General features: G+C 43.2%; 1 protein-coding gene across 1 annotated transcript in view; it reads left to right on the plus strand.

Moving 5' to 3' along the window:
* Positions 1-5,357: 5,357 nt before the first annotated feature.
* Hivep2 (HIVEP zinc finger 2) overlaps positions 5,358-27,650 on the plus strand; it is a 181,098-nt gene continuing 158,805 nt past the window's right edge. The window contains exon 1 of the mRNA XM_070010544.1: positions 5,358-5,736. The gene's annotated coding sequence lies outside the window, so the exon portion shown is untranslated. The remainder of the gene's footprint in view (positions 5,737-27,650) is intronic.

Genomic DNA, 27,650 nt, shown 5'->3' on the forward strand with positions numbered 1-27,650 from the left:
GGACATTGTAGTGAGAGAGACACTGGCCTATATTAGAATGTTTAGACTGGTATCCTACTAACATCTCAACAAGACATTCTTTTCTTCACCTAAAACGTGGAGACCTATGTGTTCTCTGTGCCATGCATCATGGTTCTGCTTCATTTTTCTCCATACACCACTCAGAGCAGAAGAACACGAAGTAGGAGAGCCATCAGTCAGGCAGTTACTTTTAAGTCTTCACCAAGACCTAATGTTATACTTGCATTCATTCATTAGCACCTCAGAGCAGGTTACCCCTTTCGTGTCTTATTTATAGTATTATATGTTTATGTGAGTGAATGGCATGCCATTAATTCAGTTTTGCACAAGTTTACAGAAGGGACTTGTTATAGCCGTTTAGATAGAGTTTATAGTGTATACAGCATCAATATGTCATCTTGACCAACTCCCTAATTTTTAAAAATAGAGAACTCAAAGGTTAAGTTAGAAATGTCGTAGGTATCTTCCCTTGTCCCTTAATCTACAGATAAGACTCTTGTATGATAGCTTTTCCAATCCAGGCCTAGGCCTGGCCAATCAAATCATACAGTACTCTAGGCCAGTGAGAGGCTCAGATTCAAAGCATGACTAAGGCTTCCAGAGCTACCTGGGAAAAGAGGTCTTTTCCCATCAGACTTTCTAAAATTGGAAGGTGATAATCTGGGACTGTGGCCACCACTCTGAAGAATGTTTGTCTGAAGGGCAGCAGGAAACAGAGAAGAGCTGAGAGGTGGAGTAATACTTAACTAAGGTGGCAGCATTTGAACTACAAAATCTCCTTGAGTTGGAAGTTAACTCCTGGCTTCTATATATGCAAATCAATAAAATCTATTTTCTTTTTTTTTTTTTTGGTCGATTGTGGGGCTTGAACTCTGAGCCTGGGCGCTGTCCCTCAGCTCTTACAGCTCAAGACAAGCGCTCTACCGCTTGAGCCACAGTGCCACTTCCAATGAAATCTATTTTCTACAAACCCACTGGAATTGAGGATTTGACTGAAGGAGGCTTAATAAGATGTCCCTGCCTGTTTCTAGAAGCTTTAAGAGGAATATCTCCAGCTAAGATTCCCAGACTTGCTGCCCCCATATATGAGACTCCATGCTTCAAAGCGATAGGCATTGAGTGTTAGAATACATAAGTCTCACCTGTAATACCTGCTGGAAATACATGGTTCTGGACCCACCAAGAGTCAAGCCAAAGGCCTGCCTTTTGCCAAGTTTTCTCTTTGTTCCCCCTGAGTAAGAAGCCTCCCCACAGTACCCTGGGGAGTGGGGGTGGCTGGCAGGTTGTTCTGGTCACTGTTTGACATCTACTTCCCCTTGACATCTATAAACATTATTTCATCTTGGGGCTTTGCCTCAGTTATCTACCTGAAAAACTGTCCCACAGATACATGCACACTTTCTTCCAGTTTTTGGCAGAATTCTCCCTAAAGGCCTACTTTGTCCTCCCAATTTTATGTAGCAAAAGTGACTTTCCCACTGCACTGTATAGTTTCTTTATGCTCTCTTCCTCTCCAAACTCCTTCCCTTTCAAAGTCCTGTACAAGTTTCTTCCTATATTGATGATCTAATCTGTTCCCTTGTCAGTCACCTCTCTCTTTCCCCCAGAGTGCAAGTTCCATGAAATTTGGGTTTTTCTTTTATTCTCTGACTTGAGCACATACTAGGCACTTAGTAAATAGTTTCTGAATGAACATCATTTCAGTTCAAAGTGATTTTCTTACAACACTCCTTAAAACATCACACTGCCCATGGTAATTAATTCTTTTTCTTTCTTCATACGTTATAATCGGGATTACCAAATTTTCCTTGCCTTTGAAGCTGAGAAGTAATAAGAGGGACAGAAATGAAGGAAGTCCCGTCTAGCTACTCATGCTCCATGCTAGTGTCCTAATGGGCCCTCTATGCCTCGTCCGCTTTACCTCCCACAGCTTCTTACAGCAGCACACACAGCTTTTTACTAATGCCAGTTAGGGCTTTGGAGGTCGATTGGGCATCTGCCAAATACGGATGATATGATTGGGTCATAATATATGTGTCAGAAGGGAGATTCTTTTGGAAGGGAAAGGTCTTGCCAAGAGAAGACTCACAAGAGGAGGCCAGCGGGATCTACAGGAAGAGGCAACCTCACCAAACAGCTCGACCCTCCTTTTCCACTCACCTCCCCTTTCCTTCCCTCCTCTCCCTTCCCTTCTCTTTTCCCCTCTTTTTGATTTTTAAGACCATCTTGTTATGTCTATGTATCCCCATCTTACCTGGGTCTTGCTATGCATCCCAGGCTGGGCTTGAACTCTGCATCTTCTCAAATAGTGCTTTTACTGGGGTGCTGGGTGCCAGTACTAGTGATTGAACTCAGAGCTTTGTCCCTTGGCTTTTCTCTGGAGGTTGGAGCTCTACCTATTGAGCACGAGCAGCTCCACTTCAGGCTTTTTAGTGGTTAATTGGAGATAAGAGTCTCATGGAATTTTCTGCCCAGCCTGGCTTCAAACCTCTGTCCTCAGATGTCAGTCTCTTGAGTAGCTAGGATCACAGGCCTGAGACATTGGCTCTTGGCAACAGTGCCCCCTATCAGAGTCCTGGAGACATCTGGCTCTGAAATGGCTGGTACTGATTTGCCCTGGGCTGTGGTGTAAGTGGCTCTCTGGCACCACCAGCAATATTTGGTCACATCAGAGACAGGGCAACAATATAGTTACTTACAGATAGTGACTCTTCCCAGCAGAAGGGTTGTTCATACGTGTTCACAAATAGTTTTATTTCCTCTGAAATTTAATCCAGCCTATCTTCTTCAGATTTTAATAGTTTTGAAACCATCAAGTGTAAAGTAAACATTCAAAAAGTGTCCAAGTTCGACTAAAAGTCTGTTTACAGTGGGATCAGATCACCATAGTTGAGGTCTATTTGCTTTATAAATTATTTTAATTATACAGTTACCTGAATATCTTAAGTCTTTTATATCTAGTCTTTTAAGAGGCATGGAAGGTTTCTACCATTCATTCCACTGAAGCAAACTCTGTGGCTTTACTTGTTGAGTATCTCAGAGCCTGGGCAGCTGCTGTTGTGTGTGTTGAAGTGAAATTAAGATTCTTAAAGAAACAGCTTAATCTTCTCTATTAAGCAATTAAATAAAATGAGCTCTGGGTGTATGTAGCAGGTGGGCTCGAAAGTTAAAAAGCATTCTGAAAATTACATTTCCAGTTTTAAATAAGATGTTTAAAAATGTAGCGACGTACGTTGAAAAGAAAATGATGTTGGGGAGATTTTTTTTCCTATTATAAGGACTCGAAGTTAATTTTTTAAAAGGCTGAATATTAAAAAAAAAAAACTTGTACAATGGCAGGAGCTGCTTTCTTGGAAGTAGGCCCTAAAAGAAGAAATTTAGGAAGAATGTATTCCCAATCATTCAGATGGTTCTCAATCGGAAAGACAAAACAAAAACCAAAACAAACCTCTAAATCTATGAAGAATGGATTGCTTTTATTTCAGAGCAAACTCATCAGTGCAAAGGGACCCCCTTTCTCCTTCCCCCAGAAACAAACAGCACCCCACTGATTATAGGTCGAAATGAAAAGCAAAACCAAACCCCAAAACGAAAGCAGCGGCGCGCTCCCCGCGGCCCGCCTCGCCCCGCGGACGCGTTCCCGTCGGATGACCCGGCAGGGGACCTATTTTAAAGTCTGGGCGCGTTTGCTACCTCGCTGCGACGTCTGCAATCGGAGACGCCACACCTTCCGCCCGGACGGGTGAAATACCTGCGCTGGGAGTCGGAGCACCGCGCGCGGCTTGGGCCCGGGATTCCAGAGCCTCATTTCCACCCCTCCCACGGAGTCACCTGCTCCGGGGGAACCCCGGCCAGAAAGCCGGGTCGCGCCAGGTCAACGCCGGTGCGTCTCTTGTTTACTCCTCCCCGGGCCCGGCGGTGGAGCCTCGGCCGGGAGTGGGGGGCAGGGGGAGGAGGACTCCCCCCACCCCCACCCCGGAGGCTGAGATTGTGCATGCTGGGGTGCGGCGGCGGCTTGGGCGCCCCACAAGGGCGATTACAGGGTCCTCACCCCCCCGCCCCCCCCGCAAGAGAGACCACCCGGAGGAGGCGCGCCGCAGCGTCCCGCGTGGGCTGCAGCTACTCCCCTTGCCCGGGCACTGAGGCCTCCCGGGAACCTCTTCCCTTCCCTCCACTCCACCCCCCACCCCCCGACCCAGGGTGCACACGAGTCCACGCTTGCAGGGTAACGGCCCGAGGGAGCCCCGGTGTCCCCCGGGTGTCGCCGGGCTGGAGAGGAAGCCAGAGTCCCGGGCCTCACTCGCCTGGGATTCCCTCGCGTCCCCCATCCCCCCCGCTTCTCCCGGGGCTGGCAGTGATTTCACTCCGGTCCCTTCCGAGGACGCCGGAGCGCGCAGCCGGCGGGGGCAGCTCGCCCCCAGGGCTGGGGGGGGGATCCCTGTCACCAGACCGGCCACTGCCCCGCGCCACGCTGCCCCAACTCTATGTGCATACCACTAGCGGGGGGGGGGTGGGCCGAGCGCGTGCCCGGCGCTGGGTGCCCCGGGGGCGCACAGGGGGGACAGGGGGGAGGGGCCGACCCCAAGCGGGGGACACTGGCGGGGGGGGGAGAGAAACACAAACAACGCTAGTAAAACACTTTGCAAAGCGCCCCAAACAAAGAGCCCGGAGTGTCCGGTGATTTTTGTTCTTGGTGACGGAGGATAAAATGGGGAGGGAGGAGGGGGGCGCGAGGGGAGAAGCAGAGCGTCTGGAGGTGCCCAGACCCAAATAATAAAGCGATATGAAAGGACAGTGCGGGCCGCCCGGCCCTCAGAGATCCCCCCCGTGTGTGTGGAAGGCTGGGAGCCGTGACCTGGGAAGTGGGGTGGGTGGGCGGAGCTAGGGACGAGGTTCCCACATCCTTTAGGGAAATTCTCAGGCTCCACGAGACGCCCCGGGGTTTCTGCCTGGCTAGCGGAGACCGGGTCTCCGGGGAGTTCCCAGCCTCCCCCCGCCTCCCCGTCCCCCGAGAGCGCGGCGGGGGAGGGGAAGGGTCTTCCCTTCCTTCCCTCCCCCCCCCACCCCAGGGGGCCACGACCCCGCCGGGCCCGGCTCTCCGAGTCGCCCAGTGGCGCCGCACCAACCCGGCCGGCTCCAGACTGGTTTTTCTAGTTCGGCCTCCCTCCCCGGGACGCGCTGGGGGATCCGATGACGTCGCTGGCTGAGTCTCTCCCTCTTCCTCCTTTCCCTCCCCCCCTCCCCTCCCCGTCCTCCCTCCCCGCCCGCCCTCGCCGCGCACTCCTCCTAGTAACTTCTGTTCGGGGAGGCGCTGCCAGGAATAACCCGGTGCGTCCACCGCCGGGAGGGGAGGCGGCCGCTGCGGCTCCCGCACGCAGACAACTGCGGCCCGGGCCCCGCGGCTCCCGCCCCGGCCCGGTAGTGGCCTCCTCCCCACCCCCCACCCCCACCCCCGGCCCCGGGGTCCATACAGTGTCCGAAAAAAAATAAATATATAAATAAAGGCCAGAGGAGCCTGGGCTGGCGGCCGGGATCTCTTCCCTCCCTCCGCGCCCGCCCTCCCGGTGTCCTTAAGGAAATGCTACCAGACCCCCCCCACCAGACACGCTCAGCCTCGGCGAGGAGCGGCCGCCGCGGCAGCGGGAGCGCGGGCACCGGGGGGCTCTCCTCCCCGCCTCGCCCTCCTCTTCCTCCTCCACGGCGGTGACTTTCCAGGTGAGCGGCCGCCGCGGCTGCCAGGACCCTCCTCCCCTCCCCACTCCCCCTCTTCCCTTCCCCGGAGCTGCGCCCTCCTCCTCGCCCCTGTCACCCCCGCGGCCCCCCGGGAGCTGACAGCCGCCCGAGGGGCTCGCGGCCCGGAGGCGGGCGGGCGGGCGGGCGGCCGGCCGGACGGCGGGAGGCGGGCTGGAGGTGAGGGGGTGGAGAGCCGGGGAGCGGGGCGCCGCCGAGCGCTGTCTCTCCGCGGCGGCGAAGGGTCTCCGCCAAACAACAACACCACCACCCCAACACAACCACCCAAAACACGAAAAAGAAAAGAAAACTCCCACTGCACCCCAACATCAGAGAGGAAAAAAATAACCCATCTCCGGCGACTGTGGCACAAGTATTTGCCAAGTTGTGTCTTGGACGTTGACACAGCTCCCCGGAGCCCCCGAGCAACTTGGAGGTGTCTCGGGGATCGTGCCCCATCTGCCTCCACGCCTCAGCTCCGGGGCGCGGGGTGCACGGCCCCGGGGTGCGTGGCGGGCGGACCGGCCCCGGCGGAGCGGCGCGGCGCGGCGCGGCGCGGCGGGAATCTGGGTCCCTCCTCGGCCCGGTAAGTGGCCTCGGTGCCGGGTTTTTCCTGCCTCCTTCGGCGCGGGGCGCTTGTTTCACTTTATCCACAAATCGCCGTCGCTCAACTCCGGGGGGCCCCCGCGGCGAGGGCGCGCGTCCCCGGCCCGGCGGGTCCGGGGGTTCCCGAGGGTGAGGGTCGGAGAGAGGCGGGGATGGGGGAGACCCCGCGGCGGGGCGGGGGTCGGGCGGCGCGCGGGGAGGTGCGGGGAATACCCTGGCCGGGGATCTATGCAGATGAGGGGAGGCTGCTTTGCGTAATGTCCTGGGGGGGAGGGCGCCGCGCGGGAGCGCCGGAGGCAGGAATGTGCCTGGTTACTAATGAGCGACGTGCACCGGCGCGCACCGCCCGGCCACCGCTGCGGCTGCCGCGGCCGCGGGCCGCCCGCTGTCAGGTAGCGGGGGAGGGGGCCGCGGCGTGCGGCGCGGGCCGGGGGCGGCGCGGGCGGCGCGGGGCGGCGCGGGGCGGGCGGGCGGCGCGGCGGGCCGGGCGGGCGGCGCGAGGGCCGGGCCGCCGGCCTGCGGCCGACCTAGCGCAACCGAGGCGCTCGGCTGTGGGCATTCGGATGACTGCTTTCTCCTCGTGAGCTAGGAAGGAAGGAAGGAAAGAAGGCAGGCAGGCAGGAAGGAAGAAGGAAGGAAGAAGGAAACGCAAGAGGAGGGCACTGTCTCCATGGAAGGTTCAGGCGGAGGCGCCCTCGCCTTGCGGGTGCACCGGCCGCAGCGCGGCTCCGGTGGCCGCCGGCCGGACCCGGGCTCGTGGAGACCGGTGGGGGCGGTTTGCATGCGTGTTTGTCTGGGCGTCTGGCCGGGGATCGGGAAAGGGACATGTGTGTCGGGGCTGTGCACTATGGGGAGCTGGGTCTGCGTCTTTATGTCTGTTCCCTGAAGTGGGTGGAACGTTGGCCCGTTCCGGGAATGTTCCATGACGTGGTGCAGCCACAGGAAGGGGGTTAACGAGGGGCTCTCTGCCGCGGCGGCTCCGGCGGCTGCTATCGAGGCAGATGTGCAGCCGCGGCTTCTCCCCTCACCTCCCTTCACCCCCACCCCTCGCCTTGCCCTTCGGTGCGTCTGGGTGCTGGTGGGGTTGAGACAGGAAAACGCTGCTCTGGTGTGTGTGTGTGTGTGTGTGTGTGTGTGTGTGTGTGTGTGTGTGTGTGTGTGTGTGCGCGTGCGTGTGCATGTGCGGGGGTGAGGTGCGTGTGGGGTGTCTGTCGTATTCGGTGTGGGGGGCACTTCAGCTCAGCTCTGTCACCCAGCTGTTACCACAGATCCGTGCGCTTGCTTTATACGCATGTGCCTTCTGCGTCCTGTCTCTTACATAACACATCCAGTGCAGCAGAGGACGGGAGGAAATGCGACCCCCACCCCGCCCCCCCCGCCGACATGGGGTGTGCGGCGGAGGGGGTGTGGGGGGTCGGATAGAAGGTTGGAAAGTGTCTCTAGGTGTTGTCCTTCAGGGACGTGGCTCGAGTGGAGGAAAAGCCGGAGGGCCAGGAGGGTTTCCTTTAGTGGCTCCCCTCTCCGACTTGAGAGCGGCTAACTAAAAAGGACGGCAGGATCCGGTCCTCGCTAACGGAAAAGCGTTTTGCATGCTTCACCAAGGGAAAGTGGGCGCTTGAACCTCGGGGACAGAAGGGAGAGAGAGAGGGAGGGATGCAGGCGGGCAGTGGAGGCGGCTGGAGGAGACTGGAGGAATCTCCTGATGATAGGTTCTCACTGGACACCTGTAATAGCTTCAGATTCACACAGGAAGCTGTGTGTGCAACTGACACTGCAGAACCCTCCCCCTCCCCCCCCCCCCCGCACAGTTATTTAGGTCTAAAATGAGCTTAGAAAGGCTTGTTTCCGGTACTTTCATTATAATGGAAATTTTGAACTGATTTTTTTCTCCTTCCGTTTCTGCCATTAAAAAAAATAATAACTCGGTTTATCTTCAGAAAAACATGTGCACCCTCTCCCACCTCCAAGGCTAGACTTCAGTAATTCACAGGAGGACTGTGTGTGTGTGTGTTTCTCTAGCATATCCATAAGCCCTGGTCAAGGGCTATCGATTTTTCTTTCAGTACAGTTGTTTCTTTCGCAGTGAATAATCAAGCTCAGAAATTTCTTGAAATATTAATAAGAATCATTTTAATTTAATTTGCAATGATCAGTTTCTCCTACAAAAAAGCCACTTAACTTTATTAGAAACATTTCCTCTAGTGAGACAGTAATATTTGCTGTTATGTGTCCTTGAGCAAGTGGGCTTTTAAATATTTGCATATATTGTATATGTTTATATGTATTTAGAATCTGAAAGTGCTTGATGGTCTTAAATCTTACAGGAGTTCCAGAGCAAAAAAATTAACCAATTACATTGCATAATAAGGAGCTTGAGTCTGCTTTTAGGATATAGGCCAGTTTACATTCTCCCTCTGAGTGAAGTGGATATTCATTTTCAATGCTGAGAGAATTCCAGTGGTACCCTAGGAAGTCCAGGTAGTAGATTACAACTGTGCATTTTTATTTTGAGTGAAAAGGGCAATATCTAGGCAAGGTAAGGACAATGTTTCAAGTGTCATAATCCTTTTGGCCACTAGGTTTGAAATATGCAGTATATTTCTCATATGCAGGCAGAAAAATCCTATATTGGTGAATCTTTGAGAAATAGAGATGGGTTCTTGCTTTGAGAATGGGTCAGTGTAAAACAAATTAACTTCTTGGCAGGCATATTTCTGTTTCTGTGATTATATTTTGTGCGATGGACTTTATTAAAGAATGCTTACATTGACATAAAGGTGTTCAAGATTAACTTAATTTAAGATTCATTTGGGGACAGTTTAGGGAATGGTAGTATGTTAATGGTATTGAAAATTTAAAATTTAGTAGATCTTTTAACTAATTGTATCCTTGCAGAGGTGTTTGGTAAGAGACTATTAAAATAAATAAAACATTTCTGTATTTCTGTGAAGCATGGAATGAAATTTTTTTTTACCACATAACACACAGAAATGATGCCATTTGACCACAATGAGAAATCAACAGCAGAATCTGTCGATCCTTTTACATGAGATGTGTTTACAAACGCTCTTGTTACTATGAAAACAAAACAGAAGACAACATATATGCAGGCATTCCTTGGAGGATAATGGTGCGTGTGTCTGCTTGCACTTTTGGCACTTTGACACTATTCAGAAGCCCAGGCTGAATATTTTATGCTTATTCAACTTAAATGAAGAATCCTATTTAAAAATTTAGTCATAGTAACATATACAGAAAATCCACTGTTTGTGTTGCTGCTAGATTTTTGAATTAGAACCAGTCATTAGCTGAAGTTCTTTTCAAAGTTTCAACATAAGTAGTTTTAAAGGCTTGTAAAGAATCCTGTTTGGCACTGTGAAAATGTAATCCATTAGGATGTGAAACCTGAATACTGTGATGTGGCAACTATATAATAAGGAAAAAAATGACTGTGATCAACTGGACATAGGGTGTGGATCAAATAGGCTGCAAATCTGTGTGCTAAAAACTCACAGCAATTTTCACAGTGTAGCACATGGCCAGCACCAGCAGAACTCTCCATTGGTCTGTACATTACTCCTGTAGGTGGAGAAATGGTTCCAGTTTATAAATCTCCATCTGAAAACTTCAGGGATTTGCTTCACATTATAAAGTTGTATTTGTGGAATGGGTCTTGAAGTTTTAGCTTTGTCTAAAACCTGGTCATGTAAATGTTGCAACTTTAAGAGTGATGGTATAAAAAAGAGTAGAGGGAGTTTGCTATATCAGCATAGTAGACTAGACTCGAGGCTTCCTAAGGAACTTCAGACTGACTATATAGGCACACTTGTCAGTTAGTATCGAATGACACTTAAGTGGATATTCAAAGGAGGTCTTCATGTAAAGTTATGGATGAACACTGAGGACTAAAGGAAACTTGGAGAACTATGAAAATAAGAGTGTGCTTCTTTGAAAGGAACTGAATAAGAAAGAATACTATTTTACATTTGTTTCTCATAATTGACTACAATTGAAAATGTTGCTTCCTATAATGCTGTTTTTGGCAACGCTTACCAAAAGAGGTTGTAAATTAATATGTGCAGCTAGGAGATGCCATTAAGTAACCTGAGAATGTATTTAAATCCTTTACTAGTGAGACATAACTTCATAAGATCATCAGGTAGAAAAGAATAATACATCTTTCTTGCCCTGTGCAATCTCTGAGATGGACTGTGAATACAGTTTCAGGTTAACATAAGCTTTGTTGCCTTTATGATTACATTAGAATTGAGGCAGCACTGAGTAATATTTGGGTGACTGTTGTTCTGGGTGAAAGACATGTTAATCTTTTATGATCCACCATTTGAAGTGTTAGATATGGCACAGGATCTATTGTATAAGTGTCTGTAACTTTAGATTTCTGATCGGCTACAAACTTGGGGTTCAATTATTTTGGCCTGTGTGAAGAAAGTACTTTGGAGAGAAGAGATGAAAATGGTATTCCTATGTGCCAGGGTGATTCTGGGAAGAAGGCAGGTTGTGTTTCACCTACTAATTCTAGTATGGCTGAATATGGGTTAGGAATTATTCAGGGTCCACATTTTTGACTTGACACTTATATATGATCTTAATCCTGTGTACTATTACACATGTCCTATCATTGTTGACCAATAGAATTCACTCATTGAGTCATTCAACAAGTATTTTCTATGGGTTAGGCCTTATCTAGCCACCAGGGGTATCATGATGACTCACATGAGAAAAGAAGCTTATGATCTCAGTTCGACAGATATTACTCAAACTGTGAGCCAATAGGTATAACACCACATTTGTTTTAAATGCTGTGGAAGACACATAGAAGAGTATATGTCACCCCTGTTTGTGAGTGAAGAGTCAAGTAGAGAAATGTAGGAGGTGAAGAGGAAGAAATGGGGACCAAAAAGGAACCAGTGCAAATACCTGAGGTTGAGGAATGTACAACGTTTTCAGAAGTTGAAAACAAGCTGATTGGGCTTAAGGGCAGGTAAGAGGAGACAGGTACCACATAAGGCCAGACTATGGAAGCAGGACCCTTAGGCGTTGATTGACCACAAGGATGATTATCTAGCCAGGCAAAATGAGGCCTGCTCTTGGTAAATCAGGGCATGTGATTACTATACTGTTATGGATGTTACAGGCTGATGACTGGGGAAGGAATTTGGAGGAACAGAACCTAGAAGTTGAAGGCATTTCTGCGTAACACACACCCCTTTTCAATGCATCTGTGTCAGTCAGTACTGACTCCTGGAAAATTTGAGTAAAATTGCATTGTAGGAGGACTGAATTGGAGAGGAGGGGTGTAGAGAAGGATGTGGAGGACCCTGGAAGTATATATGGTTCCAGATCCTGTGGGACCTCAGAACCCAGCTATGGAAGTTGCATTTTGCTTGTGGTTTTTGGACAGAGGATGTTGTGAAGTGTGTGCTTCAGAAAGGCTAGAAGGGCACAAGGGTGGTAGATTCCTCCTAAGATAAATAATGGAGGTTGAATCTATGACATGACCAAGTGAATACTTTCAGCAACACCTTAAATGCAATAAATAACAGGAATGGTTGAAATATCTTTTAAAAACAAGGCTAACTGTATGTTGCATGGTTGACCAGCATTTTATGTGAAGCACAGCATTGTTATTTTAACTATGTTTTACTTCATAAGATATTCATACATGTTCGCAAATACCAACAGATAAAAATGTTTGTGCTTAAAATTACAGAGTATTGAAGGTGTAAGTGTGTAAGGAATGGATAGGTAACTCGTTGAACGATTCGTTAAAATTAATTGTATCTAAACCAGTTGTATCTAAACCATGGCAGTACTGGACAGACAGTGGACAGTAGTGTGTTTGAAATACAGAGCTGTGTTTGGCAAAGATTTATTGGGTGGTTTCGTTTTTCTCCTCAAAGAAAGCTGATCGTTAAAGCTCTTACTTGCAATGTGTCAGAGTCACTGGATTTCCCAAGTCCAGCAAGAAGGTGAGACTTTTGAAACCAGGCTTTGGGTGAATGCCCTTATTTGTATTTGCTTAAGGATCTGTAAGCATTCATGTGTGTATGGGCATGCATGTCCTCACATAAACATGCAAATACTAGAAAATTCATGGCTTCATAAGTGTTGATGGCTCATGCCTGTTATGCTAGCTACTCAAGAGGCTTAGATCTGAGAACTCGGGTTCAAATCTAGCCTGTTCAAGAAAATCTACAAGGCTGTTATCTTTAACTAGCAAAATGCCGAAAGCGGAAGTTAGCTTAGGTTGTGGAGTGTCAGCCTTAAGTGGAAAAGCTAAGCGACAGTGCCAGCCCGTGTTCAAGTCACAGTACTAGCACATGTGTGTGCGCACACACAACTTAATTTTAAAAAGAAAAGAAAACTATGTCTTCTGTTTTTGTTTCTTGTTTTTTTTTTGTCAGTCGTGGGGCTTAAACACAGGGCCTGGGCAGTGTCCCTGCGCTTTTTCACTCAAGAAGCCACGGCACCACTTCCAGTTTTCTGGTGGTTAATTGGAGATAAAAGTCTCACAGACTTTCTTGCCTGGGCTGGCTTTGAACCAGGATCCTCAGATCTCAGCCTCCTGTGTGGCTAGGATTACAGGTGTGAGCCACTTGTGCCTGACAGAAAGTTTGGATAGTTAGAAATACAGCATGAATTCTCATCTAGATGGTTGCAGAAAGTATTTCTTTTAAAATGGAGATTATGTCTAATTCCATATAAAGAAGATTATAGGAAAGGTAATTTAAATTGTAAGTAGCTTTGTTCACTAAAATGCTAGATTCATTTGAAACAGTGCTTTATTTCTTTTGGAAGCCAGACAAGTAGTTTAATAGTGTACATATGAAATGCTAATTTGGCTTGTTAATTGGATGCAATTAAGTTGAGGTTATTTTATACTGCTTAATTGTCTCAAAATTACATGTGTTGCCATGCTTGGGTAATGTGAGGAAAAAGCCAGGGGTATAGTGAGGGTGAGGGTGGGAAGGATGTAAGGTCTAGTCTCTTGTCTTGGCAATGAACTTGCTGTGTAAACTTGGAAACAAGTCATGGAAGCTCTCTGGACCACTTTGGAAATGGAAGCGATTGGAACAGATGGCTGCTAGAGCCTCTCCCAACTCGAATTCTATCAGTTTAAAATTCGACTTTGTAGTTACAGAGAATGCACTGTCATTTTTATTCTGTAATTATAGTATTACCAGGATGAACTAAACACTTAAAAAAATCAACACAGTGCCAATTTAGCAAATCCGTTGGAAAGGAAGGGAATTGAGGTTTAAAGAGTACGTGCCCTGTGCCAGGCTCCATAGCTCACACTTTCCCACCCGTTAGCTCCTTTAGCTCTCACAATCATCTTGAGAAGATTTGGCATTCTCGTCTTCATGATAACAGGTAAAGAAATGACATTTCAGAAAGGTCTCTTGTTTTTCTGAGGACACTCTGGTAATTCATTTTTGGAATCAAATTTCAACTCAAGGCTGACTCTGAAAGCTATCATTGGAGCACAAACAATTGTTGACATGGCAGATATTTCAAAACATAAAACAAAAGGCCACTATTTGAATCCCTTGGTATACACTACCAGGTGCCTGCTGGTGAGGCCCTGTGTAGGCGAGTGTGCATCCAGTGGGTTAAACAGGTATCCTCGGGATTAAAGTCAAAATGGTGAATGTCAGTCTCACTAGCAGCTGCTGTGGAGAGCATAGAAAAGTCACTCAACCTCCCTGAGCTTTTTCAAAACATGAGGGAGGGTCATTGTGAAATTTTTATGAGACTATGTGTACCCCTTCCAGTGAACACATAGTATGCTTGTAACACCTGGCAGCTAATGATTGTTATTAAGAAGAGATTAAACCGACAGAAAAACACAAAAGAACTCAAATGGTGTGACAGTAAAATATTAAACATTCTCAAATGGTCCATTAAACTCTTGACTGAAATGGTTTAAAAAACAATGTCACAACACACATGGCTTTCAACAGCTAGCAACTGGAAATACCAATTAAAATCTCAGGTATTTCTCAGCTTAGCCAGTGTGCTACACCAATGAGGAATGAACTAAATTATCTGATTCCTGTGTGTGTGTGTGTGTGTGTGTGTGTGTGTGTGTGTGTGTGTGTGTGTGTGTGTGTGTGAAAAGGTAATGTTTTTCTAATTTAAATTTTCATTTATGGATCAAAGTTCTGTTCTTTTACACTTGTAGCATCAGCTCCTCATAGAATCAGGCCCTGGCATGGTGAAGGAAAAAAAGAATAAAAGCTTGCATATGACTAGGTTACAAAGCATTGCTTTTGGAACTTGCATTTTTAATCATTAAGTGAATTAAAAAATTAATTTCCACAATAAAATTTCAAGTAAATTAGTATATTCCCTAAGGTGTGTTTGAACCCAGTGCTTGACAGATGTGGACACACAATAAATATTTGGTAGGAAAGACATTTTTTTATTGTCAAGGTATTATACAGAGGGGTTACAGTTACAAAAGTAAGATAGTAAGTACAGTTCTTGCCAAACTTGTTACCTCTTCCCTCATTTTTCTCCCACTTTCCCTCCCGCAACTTCCCCCCTAGAGTTGTACAGATTATTTCCAACATATTGTCTGTGAATATTAGTGTTACATTGCTTTCCCCCTTGTCCTTTGTCTCATCATTCTGTTTCCCTTCCATGATTCAGATAAGCATATATGCAATACAGTGACAACAGGGGAAGAACATACAAAAGAAATAAGAAATCACCTAGTACATTAAAAACAACAACAACAACAAAGAAAAACCACTGTGTCCATGTCTTGGAGTTCATTTCGCTTAGCATCATCTTATGTGGTCATATGAACGTTTAGCTATTGAGCTATTCTGCTCATCTGCTAAGATTATCTTAGATGTATACTATTTATTGCAAATAAGGAAAACCATGGGACCTATGTTTCTTTGGGTCTGGCTTACTTCATTTAGTATGATTTTTTCCAAGTCTAAGAAAGACTTTTTTTTTTGGTTACACAGTTAAGATGGAGGCAGGGAATGAAGGAAATGATAGAAATCTACTACACTGGTTTAAATCCTGACTAGTCTTTGTCCCAGTGGCCAGAATCAATCTGCTCACCTGTATGTACTTCTTACCATTTTTTATTTTTGTAAGAAGCCTAGAAAACAATCTTCTTGACTAAATATACCCAGGAGACTCATAGGCCTCTTCCAGCCACAGTCAGCTGACTTCCAGGCTCCTAACTTTGTTTTCAGAGCAGATGAGCAGACACAATCATCATGGGGCATTTGAAGGTAGGTGTAGGTAGAGAAGTTTATAGTTGAACTGAGACTCTTCCCCACAGAAAGTTTACTTTGGTTGTTTTTGTTCAGTATATTCTGAGAAGGAAATTTGTATGAGGAAGATGGTCATTTCTTGGTGGGCTACTTGGATGAATTCAGAAGAGGTGAGGGAATGTATTTCTTTCCTCACTTTAGCCTTGCTCAATGGAGGCCAAGAGAAATGAAGGAGGGAAGGTGGTGGGTGACAGTGTCCTTCCATACAAAGTTTGTGGTGAAATCGTCTCTCTGCCACTTTGCAGTGTCCCATGGGACTGTCTCAGTGGCTGACCCAACACTTTATGGATAGGTCATGGCGATTCAGCTCACAGTTATCCATGGAATAAGTATCAACTTGGAGTTTTCTTACTTCTCCTGATGCTTACATTTAGAATAATCTCAGTTCCTGTAAGCAAGGGAAAAATCCAAAATGATAAGCCTTCAGTTTGTTTTCTTGTTCGTGGACATGTGTCTGTTTATGTTGGGAGAAATAGGATTTCCGCTATCTGTTCTATTCTCATGTGAATGGGTTTATTAAAACACACACTAAGACAGCAGAAGCCATCAGCATGGACCATGTTAAACCTTGACCAGACTAGTTCATTGCATGCCTCATTATTGATTTTCAGCGTGATACAGTGCAAATGACTGTACCTCTGTTATGTTTCATTGTTACTTTATCTGTAAGAGTGAAGCGTTGTTCATAGCACTGTTCTGCCTCCTGGGAATAGAGCCGGGTAACACAGGAGAATTGGAGCGGCTATTTTTGGTGCATGAAGCAACACTAAGTTTTGAGAACAATTTAGTTGTTGGAAGAAAAATCTGACACACAGCAGTACATTTGTGACAAGGGTTAAAGGGAATATTCTTGAGAAGATTATTATTGATGAAGTTTATTATAGGCATATGTACTTGTTTTGAGAAAAATAACAGTCAGTGGACTCAAAGCTTGTATTTAGTATCCTCTGATGTATTTAGATTTGTGCAGATGATTCATGCACATGTGTAATAAAATATTGAGATAGCTATACCCATACCTAAGGAAGCAAAATCCTCCCCATAGAGAGAAAGAATCTGAAGGTGTTTGTTTTTGAATGGTCTGTTCACTAGTTCAAATGACTTCAAAATAGCCATGATGAACTGAGTACTCAGATTTAATCAAGTGTAGCCTTTCAAATGGGCCAAATAGCTGAGAATATTCTAAATGACCTTTTAAAATAAATCACCTGACCAGATGAGTATAGCAAATAATTGCATGCTAAGCATAGAGATTAGGTTTTCTAATGAATGGACTCCAAATTTGTTTGCTCATCAGCTGATTTTCGACTGTTTCAGGTGAGAATTGCTAGTGTTAAATTTAATGATGTCTGAATGTGGTCATGATGGATAGCAACTACTTTTGAACCATACACGCATTATCATATAATTTTGTGAGTTTGTATTGTGAAGAAATAGATAGTTCACATCATTTGTCTTCCCTTTTTTATTTTTGGTGGGTGACATAGGAAGGTGAGCAAGGTAAAGCAAGCTAACAAGGCACTATAATAATAATAATAATAATAATAATAATAATAATAATAATAATAATAATAATAATAATAAATCTGCCTTTCTTTGAAGCTTCTATGGTTATGGAAGGCTTCAAAGTATGGCATTATCCCTTCCTGTAGCCATAAAAGCAAACAGTGCCTCCTGGTGTATATAACGTTTGTGGTTTCTTTGGAGGCATTGGTTTTCATTTAAATTGCATGTGAAAATTTGACAGTATACCACATAGCTGTGCAAATGAAGCTACTGTTACTTATACTTTATGTGTAAATATTTCTAAAAGAATGAAGAGAGCAATTCTGAAGGTTTTTTGCAATATGTATATGGTCTTGCTGGGCCTTTCCTGGTGCTTTTTTCTGATTGGGTCAGAACAGGTGGAGTTATTTGGGCCAATGAACATCTCTGGAGAAGTTTTCCTTCTTTTCACTGTGATGCACTTTGTAATGCATGGCCAGGGTATCTTAGACCATCTTTTAAACTGTCTAATTGAAGTTATGCTGATTAATGTTCTAGACGGTGGTTTGTCAACTAATGACAGGACACTTTTTAATAAGATGTTTTGTATATATAATTGTAGGATTATATAAGGATTGTTGGAGACACCATTTAAGCCCCAACTGGGAGCACCCCAGACTGCCCGTTTTTAGTCTCTACTTAAGCACCTTTTTCTTTCTTAGGAAAACCCTTTCTACTCATGGACATTTCTGTTTATCAAAAGTTTAGCCCTTGGCAACTATCCAGAACAAGTTTACTCATTGTCTTGCATGGCAATCCTGAATTTATTTAAAGATAGCAATCATCTTTACCATCTTCCTTAATTGTGTTTCCAGGATAATCATTTCCGCTTCTTTCATGTCATGTTCATTTAAAAAATATGATTTCTTCATGGATTAGGTAATTCAGATCTGAAATTTACTCCAGGCTATTGTTTTTTTTAATAAGTCCTCAAAAATAAATTTATCTGCAGCTACTTTTAAGAAAAACAACCTCTTTCCAGATGGTTTAGAAATGCTTTATAGAAATGGTCCATCCATTCTTGCTGAGATACCAATATAATATTAGCACCAAGTCACTGTTCAATCCAAACTTCAACAAATATAGTTATTGGGAGTCCGGTTTGTGTAAGACATATGGGATATAAACTATAATAAAATTATAAATGGCATATAAAAATTAAAAGCATATTTCATAAATCTCATCAAACTTTTATAGTATACCATGTTGAAGAAAAGAAATATGGAAGGGAAGCTATTTATAAGAGAGACAGGGAAAGGACCACCTGAGAAATATATACAGAGCATTAAAAAGATGCAAAATTAGCTCTGGTTGAGGACTCAGGAGAGGTTTCTTGGCAGAAGGGGATGCTTTATGAGGCCTTGATTTTGACAGACAAAATGAATAAACACACAAATACAGGAAATTGTTAAGAGTGTTCTTAGAGAAGTATCTGATTTGAGTTGCAGCATGAAATGCATATTAATTAAATGATGGTGAAAAATTAGAAAGACTGGAATATACTTGGCATTCTAGCTCAAGGAGTTTGTACCTGAAATTATAGTTAATGACAGATGTATCACCCCACATTGAGAGTTGGATCCCTGAATTTGGAAATTTCCTAGCTTTACAAACACTGTTAAATGAAACAAAGAGACAACAGATGTGTAGGTAGAAATTTTCATGCAGAAAATTTAATTGCGTTGACAAGAAACATGACATATAAATTGACTCCAAGTTGTCATTTTATTATTATATACTGACTTTACCCTTGGAACCTAACAATCAAGAAGACACCTACTGACTGTACTTTACTAAAAGTTACTAAAAAGTTATTGTTTCCTGAATGGGCACTTTGGTTTTAGAATTCTTTCAATCATTATGGAAATTGCCCTGAATGCTTTTGGCTTTAGTCATACTTTTAGTCTTTAGAGAAGTCAACTTTTCAGGGGACTAAGAGAATAAAATTACTATGTCATCATAAAATATTTTCTACAATTCACTAATTTTTTTACTTTTGATTTAGTGTGTATGAGAGCTCTGGTATTTTTAATAATGTGTGATTTTAGGCCATCTGAATAATTACTATATTTAAGTTTTATTGAGGGCCTATTCTGAAGTATAAAATATAGATAAAGGCTGAATAAGGAGGAAGGCTTTTAAACACTGAATGTATTTACTATCGGAAGAATATGTTAACTCTTGCCTAGGACCTAAAAGGTTGAAGTATCTTGTTATGGTCTAGAGGAAAGATGAGCAATGGTAAAACTACCTATAAGTCTTGGGACTCTTGTAGTTACAGAGACTGTACCTTGCTTATTTAATCTAGTCTTGAGGGAACCAAGGCACTAGTAATTTAAGCTGAAGTTGGCTTAAAGGAGGTTGTAGTTTCAGGGCACTTATGTAAAACGTTAGAGCCATTGGGCTCAGAAGTATCAAGTACAGAAATGGTCCTATTGGAATTAAAGATTGTGAAGCACATTGATAGGTGTGTTTATTCATGTGTGTTCCTGTGCGTACAAGTGTGTGTGTGTTTGTGTGAAACACACATCTTCATTCCTGTAAATGTCTGTTCACTCAGGGAATCTCTCTGAGTTTTAGCTGTGATTTGGGATAATAATTGGCTCTTAAAGAACAATGCAGTTGGAAATATAATGAAAACCTCAGAAGAGTCTTGGTGATTATGCCACTGCATTTCTTGGGAGCCAGTTTTCTGAAAACAGCAAATGGATGCTCATTTGAGAAAAATATTACTCAATTTGGATACTGTAAGAGAACAGTAAAAATGTACTATGCCCTTCTGAATATTTTTAGAAGAGAGGCCAACTTGTGAAACAAACCAGCCTGTTATGGTCTAGTTATATCAGATTTTCCAAGGTTTAAGAAACTGTAGAGACTTGAGGTAGAGGAGTGGGAGTCTCAGAAGAAAGACACACAAGTGCTGTAGTAACAATTTCCTCTTATTCTTTTTTTTCTAACTACACCACAGAATGAATTCCAGTCCTGAATGAAATGATGAATTACAGAGGATTAACTTGTGAAACTGTAGGTCCTAATCTTTCTTATTGAATGAAATGATGAAATGCCTATTTTGGTTAAAATTGTGCACTCATACTATACTTTAGGGTACACAATTGGAGCACTTAATATTTTTTTTTCTAAAGAGAAAGAATGTTATTCTGTAGAATTGCCTTTTATTCTCATAGTTTTTGTTTGTTTTCATGCTATAGCAAATTACATTTGAAAATAACACTATGAACCTGAAGCACTCACAGTTTAATATTGGGTCTGTGTTTTTTTGTGTGTGAATGTGCTGGTACTAGGGTTTGAACTTAAGGCCTTGGGCTCTTGCATGGCTTTGTTTCTAACGGTTGACACTCTACCACTTGAACTCAGTTCCTATGATGTGTTTACTTACACGTTGATTGTTTTATTACTGTCATACTCAAGTGCAATGCAAGGGGTTTATATGTGATTATTTAAATACTTTCGAAAACATAGAATATGTTTTTAGAGCTTTCTGGAGGTTTCTCTTGCTTTATTTGGCCTTTCTGAGGCAATGCTATAGAGAAATGTTTTTGTTTTTTTTTCCCCCCAAGGAATTTCCAGTTGCAAGAAGGGTAGAAGATGAGGGGAAAGCAATTTGCACCAGTAATATTTAAGTGATTTTTCACTTTGATGATTTCAGAATAATTCTGATAGAAACAGAATCATGGTAGGGAAAATACATTTAAAATTAAGCTCAGAAAACTTGCCAAGGAAAAGTGCTTTCATTCAACACCAGAAAACACAATGCTTTTTCCCCCTTCCCTGGGAGGAGGGTAGCAGGAAGTTAACAGCTGGAGTGCTCCAGAGACCATGGCTTCCAGGGGTGTGCATCATAGCACCTCCCTGTGTAGCCCAGGTTCCTGCAAGGCCAGGGGTTGATGAGGGGGGAGTCCTGGCCATGCTCTGCCCCACCTTGCCCTGCCTGCAGCTGAACTTTGGCCCCTGGGCTGCTGACACCAGAGGGAGTTTGAATGCAATGACGTCTTTGCTACTTTCAGCTGCACAACAGGAAATACTCTCAGCCTCCCCCCTTCCTGCCTGGAGAAAGTGGGGCTTGCTGCTCTGGGTGGCCAGCAGAGACCTAGTTTCAGGCTGCATGCGCTGAGTACACACTGGGGCGGGGGAGGGGGGGTGGAAGGGGGAGATCACCCAGTGTGGAGAAGCCCAGGAAAGGTTGATCATCATTGATGAGGACCACACCACATCCATTTTCCTGAGAGGACATCAGGCTAGGACCCAAGAACCTCTAAGGTTGGGGTGAGGGTGTTCTCTAAACAAGGTCCTTGGTGCTGCTGACTTCAGTGGGCTCTACTTGATTTCTCCTTGCTTTAATATGATATTCAGTGTTCCTGATTACAAAACTTGGACAGGAAATATATCCTTTACTCCAGCCCTCCTCTGCCTGCTACCCTTTCTCTCTCCCTCCCTCCCCCTTTTTTTGTTTATTGTTTTTTTTGGTCGGGTTTGAACTTGGGGCCTGGGCGCTGTCCCTTAGCTCTTCACCTCAGGGCAAACACTCTACCACTTGAGCCATAGCCCAACTTCTGGTTTTCTGGTGGTTAATTGGAGATAAGAGTCTCAAGGACTTTCCTTGCCCAGGCTGGCTTTGAACCGCCATCCTCAGATCTCAGCCTCCTGAGTAGCTAGAATTATAGGTGTGAGCCACCAGCATGGGGCCCGGCCCTCCCTCCCTCCCTCCCCACCCCTTCCTTCCTTACCTCCCTCTCTCCCTCTCTCCCTTTCTCTCTCTCTCTCTCTCTCTCTCTTTCTTTCTTTCTTTCTTTCTTTCTTTCTTTCTTTCTTTCTTTCTTTCTTTCTTTCTTTCTCTCTCTCTCTCTCTTTCTTTCTTTCTTTCTTTCTTTCTTTTTCTTTCTTTCTCTCTTTCTTTTCTTTCTTTTTCTTTCTTTCCTTTCTCTTTTCTCCTCCCCTCCTCCTCCTCTAATTCTTCCACCTCCTTCTTTCTTCTTATGTACTAGGGCTTGAACTTGAGGACTGGGTGCTGTTCCTTAGGTTTTTCACTCAAGGCTGGCACTCTACCACTTGAACCACAGCTCTACTTCCAGCTTTTTGCTGGTTAATGGGAGAAAAAAGTGTCACAGACTTTCCTGGGTCGGTTTCAAACCATGATCTTCAGATCTCAGCATCCTGAATAGCTAGGGTTACAGGCATTAGCTACTTGTATCTCCCTACCTGCCATCTGCCTTGGATAGGAGTGTTTAGTACAAAGCACAGACCTTTTGTCCTGGACAGCAAATGGTCTGAGTATTCATGATTTTGGTCCTCATTTAGGTAAAATGGTGAATTTCATTTTTAAAAATAGGAATCATTTTGCACTTTTGAAGACAATACGGTGTTTCTGGATTTATTATCCTGGAATTACAGAGATCTGTTTCCCTCTGTAGGTAGGCTATAAAAAAAAGCAAGTCAACCTAGGTTTTAAAAATAACAAAATGTTTACATTTGCATTAATAATACTTCAAATTATGCTTTAGAATCTATGTTGAGTTTTGGTAATATATAAGCACCATGAATCTTGTGTGTGCGTCTAATGTACTTGCAAGTATGATGAAGACGAGTATTATGAACTGAGCCGTCAGTGTGATTATTTCCGTGGTTGACTCATGAATAGGCTTTGTAATGGTAGATTGTTCTTTTGGCCGCACAGCCAAAATGCCAAAGTTCACTGAGAGGTCTGCTGAGGTTTCTTATGTCAAAGTCTTGACAGCAACGACCTAACTAGATGAAAATATTATTTAGTAGTTCCTGGTAGACCTAGAAAATTCTACTGCACTGGCAAGGATGGGCTGTGTTTACATGTTTAAGTTAAATTTGAGTCAGGCAGTGAGCTATTTCTTTATGCTTTAAAGGTTCCTGAAAATACATTAGATGTGTGTGTAGTACAGTATCATTTCCTTTGGGAAAGCCTCAGCTGATTTATGCAAGAAAGAATTTTAAGGATGGTCTTAGTAGATTTGTAATATGAGTCATACATTTTTTTTAATGTCTTTTTTTTTGGTGGTTGGGGAGGGGTAGTTTTCCTTTTTCCCTTGATGGAATTTAACATAGATTCCCTCTCTTTCCCATCAGATTGTCATCTGAGTAAAGCTTAGTTATGAAATGCACAAAACACAGTAGTGTTGACATTCTTAGTGGCCCCCTTAAAGAAATGATATTGGAAATAAAAAAACGAGGGCACTGGGTGCTGTTGGCTCATATCTGTAATCCTAGTTAAAACCAGTCCAGTCAGGAAGTATCTCCAGTTAACCATCAAAGAAGCCCAATGTGGAGCTGTGGCTCAAGTGATGGAGCATTAGCCTTGAGTGGACAAAGCTAAGGAATAGTACCCAAGCCTTGAGTTCAAGCCCCAGTCTCTCTGTCTGTCTGTCTGTCTGTCTGTCTGTCTGTCTGTCTGTCTGTCTGTCTGTCTGTCTGTCTGTCTCTGTCTGTCTCTCTCACACACACACATACACACTCAGGAAATTATTTCTAGAGTATATGTGAAAGCCAGCAGTATTCACAATAGTACTATTTAATTTTTTTTCCCCTTGTACTGTGGGGATCAGACCTAGGGCCTGAGGCATGCTGGAGCATTTTAGGTGAAGACTAGACTACTGAATCACACTCAGTAGAGTTAAACAGATTCTTAATAATTAAACAGAATCAGGGGTAAGAATCAGGGGTAAGAGTAAAAGTGTAGTTTTTTAAGCTAGAGAGGATTTATTTTGTTATGATTCTCTTTTTCTTTATTTTCCTTTTATTAAAATTATACAGAGAAATACCTGGTTTAACATGGAGAGCCATTCAAGTAGATGTCAGTTTTGCCCACATTGTATTTGGATTCCCTGCATTTGCTCTCTGTAAAATGTATTTTCTTCTAAACCCAGCTTGGCCATGAGTAACAAAAGCATTATGAACATGTTTATTTAGAAGTATTATTGTAAGGATCAATTACTTGAGATTTGTATTAACAATAATCCCCCGTCTTTATCAGCATCTTGTTGGTGCTGCTAAGTAGGATTCTTAGTTGTATTAATTGAATCTCAGAATCACCAGAAGATTAACATATTGATATATAAAACAAGTTTTTGCCAGGTGCCTGTGGCTCATGCTATAATCCTAGCTACTCAGGAGGCTGCGCTCTGAGGATCGAAGTTCGAGTCCAGACAGGCAAGAAAGTTTGTGAGATTCTTATCTTCAATTAACCACTAAAAAGCTAAGTAGAGGTATAGCACAAGTGGTAGAGCAAGGGCTTTGAGTGAAAAACCTAAGGTGCAGTGTCCAGGCCCTGAGTTCAAGTCTCCAAGACAGCAACAACAACCCCTCACCCCCAAAGTTTGTTAGTAGTACTTCTGAATTTCACAGAATCTGAATTTTTATAACAATCCAAATTGAATACTACATTTACATGAAATACAAATCTGTCTACTTTTGATACATCCTACATTTTGTGCTGAAGAAAAGTTATGTGTCCTTATAGTGACTAAAACTACATTTCTTGTTAGAGTAGGTAGAAGAATAGGTTTTATCTATCAGCTAAGCTGTTTGTATTTCTTGAAAGGAAATCCTAGATAGGTTTTATCTACCAGCTAAGATGTTTGTATTTCTTGAAAGGAAATCCTAGAATAAATGCAACCTTTCATTATATACTGGAATTATAGCTTGAAATATCTTTAGATAGTTTTTTTTTTTTTTTTTTTTTTTTTTTTTTTTTGCCAGCCCAGAACTCAGAGCCTGGTCACTGTCCCTGAACTTCTTTTGCTCAAGGCTAGCACTCTACCACTTGAGCCACAGTGCCACTTCTGGCCTTTTCTGTATATGTGATACTGAGGAATCAAACCCAGGGCTTAGTGCATCCTAGGCAAGCACTCTACCACTGAGCCACATCCCCAGCCCTTTAGATACTATTTTTAAGAAGTGTTAAACTTAAGTATTTTTACAAAGAATTGGTAGTCTGCTGTCTGTCTTTCCCATCTCTCAGATTTCAGATACTGCTCATGCTACTGGGCTGATGTTTAGAATCCCCTTGCTTCTCAAGTGGTTTCAATGCAGCAAAAATAAGAACATTAGAACTTAAAAAAAATGAGTGGTAGAGTGCTTGCCTAGGATGCATGAAGCCCTGGGTTCGATTCCTTAGTACCATAAAACAGTAAAAGCAGGAAGGGGACAGTACCCAGGCTGCGAGTTCAAGCTCCAGGATTGGCAAAAAAAGTGAATCAAATATACATGTACAATAAATATTAAATTGAAATATCAAAAGCATGATATCTAGCAATACTGCAACCCAGATGTTCTATTTGCTAATTATGCATGATCACCTGTTTCATTTAGTGAGAGTCAGTTTTAAAAAGCTCACTGACCTATTTATTGATTTATGGAAATACATATTTAGTGGTGCTGAATTTGAATAATTTAGCTAGTACTTGTAAGGAAGACTGCAAAGCAGCAGTTTGAGATTCAAAGAACTTTTAAGTGCTTAAGTTCAACAATATTTGACCATTTATTGCCTAATAGAATCATTGATATATTTGATTTTGTTTTTTCTGGAAAACTATGGATTAAAAGGTCCTGCCTATCCTTCTTCTTGTCTAGTAAGTTGCTCAGCAGGTTGGCTTCCTGGGCTTGTGATCTGTGTAGTCTCACTGGCCTTAAGGTCCATCAGAAGGGACCTGTTTGGTTTAATGTCTGCCACCATGAAATTTTAGTTTTTGAACAAACAGCCCTTTATTTTTATTTTGTATTGGACTCTAATAATTATATAGCTGATCTTAGTGTTCAATAATATTTGTGACAAAAGGAGTGTCTTGACTAAAATTGAAGAAGTTAGATTATACTCCTGAAGATATTGGTTTGATTGTGAGCAGTTGGGATGATTGGGAAATATCCAGTAAGAGTTCTCAAAACAGTGGATAATATCGAATGCATATGCTATGAAATTAAGAAAACTGAGGGGAGGGATTGGGTTGGGAGGGATGAGGGAGAATGACAAAAGGGGCAACATCAATTAAGACACGTTGTACTCAAACTGATTTGTTGAATGGAAACTCCTTTGTACATGTAATGATAATATGTAATGATAATAAAAATTTAATTTACAATGGAACAAAAGGGTGACATGGATCAAAAGGCATTGCATTTATAAACTGATTTGTTGAATGTTAAAAATAAAACAAAACAAATGAACACAGACCCAGTGTATTTGGAATTGAATATGAATAGTCTTTAAAAAAGTTTACTCTTCCATGAAATGTTCAATGTAGCCTCTTAGTTGGTTGGAGCTAAATAAAATACTACAGAATGTAGGAGACTGGTGATAGGAATTATCAAAGGTATCATTGACTGTCTCATTCTTTTTCTGTGTGCACAGCTGTATTTTTGTTCACGTCTAATGATTAATAAGTAATTATGAAATATTTCTCTCTCTTACTAGTGATGTTAATTATTGATAATCAACCAGTTGATTTATTCCTAATGAATGGATTTGTTGCCAATATTGTGTCACATATTGGGCAGGACTTATGTTAAAATACCTTTATTTTCTAGAGAATAAGATGTATTTACATGTTCCTGCATGGCAAAAGACTTAAAAAATTCTGTATTTAATTCCATATTTTTTATTTTTTATTTTTTTACTGAGAGCCAGCTCTACTGGATTTATGGTGGGAAGAGATGCCAGGTAACCTGGAAGTGTAGATTTTGGAGATAGTTTCTAGCATTGAATGCTGCATTGGCCACTTTCTTCTTGTATGACTGGATCAATGAGGTCATTTTTCTTAATCTGTTTTCCTTACGTGTAAAGGAGGCATAAACTCCTAAATAAGACCTTGTGAGAGTGAAATGAATTATAGTTAAGTAGTCTTAGTATGCACTTGATAAATGCTCAGTTAGGAGAAAAGTTTGTATAGACCATTCTGAATCTTACTATCTTAAAAATTAAGAAGCTAACTTATTTGCTTGTTTGTGTTATTTATATTGAGATCTTTACATTGCTCTCTCTTCTCCAAAACATCATGATTGAGTGAAGTAAACTCACTTGTAATGTAAGAATTAGGATGTTGTGTAATAAAAGCAAAAGTAGAGGGAAACAGAGTGTGATAAGAAGGCCTTGAAGAAACACTAAACCCTCCTTGAGGGATAGATTAAATGGATGGAACATTCCCTCAGCTGGTCCTGTGAGTATAGGGGGAATCCAGGACAACTTGGTTGCCCTGGTTTAAGAATGCATCCTGTGCTTGGGGAATTGTAAGCAGCTTAGCATGGCTGAAGTTTACAGCAATGGGGATGTTAACTGTGGCCAGGTCATAAAGAAATGCATCACAGATACAGAAAGTGAACCCAGAGTCTTCACCTAGAAACACCGAGTCAGTAGTTTCCTACAGGAAGCTCTGAGCATTGAGATTGGTG

Source organism: Dipodomys merriami, unplaced genomic scaffold (assembly GCF_024711535.1).
Source record: "Dipodomys merriami isolate MVZ:Mamm:240054 unplaced genomic scaffold, mDipMer1.0.p SCAF_8, whole genome shotgun sequence".
Taxonomy (NCBI): Eukaryota; Metazoa; Chordata; class Mammalia; order Rodentia; family Heteromyidae; genus Dipodomys; species Dipodomys merriami.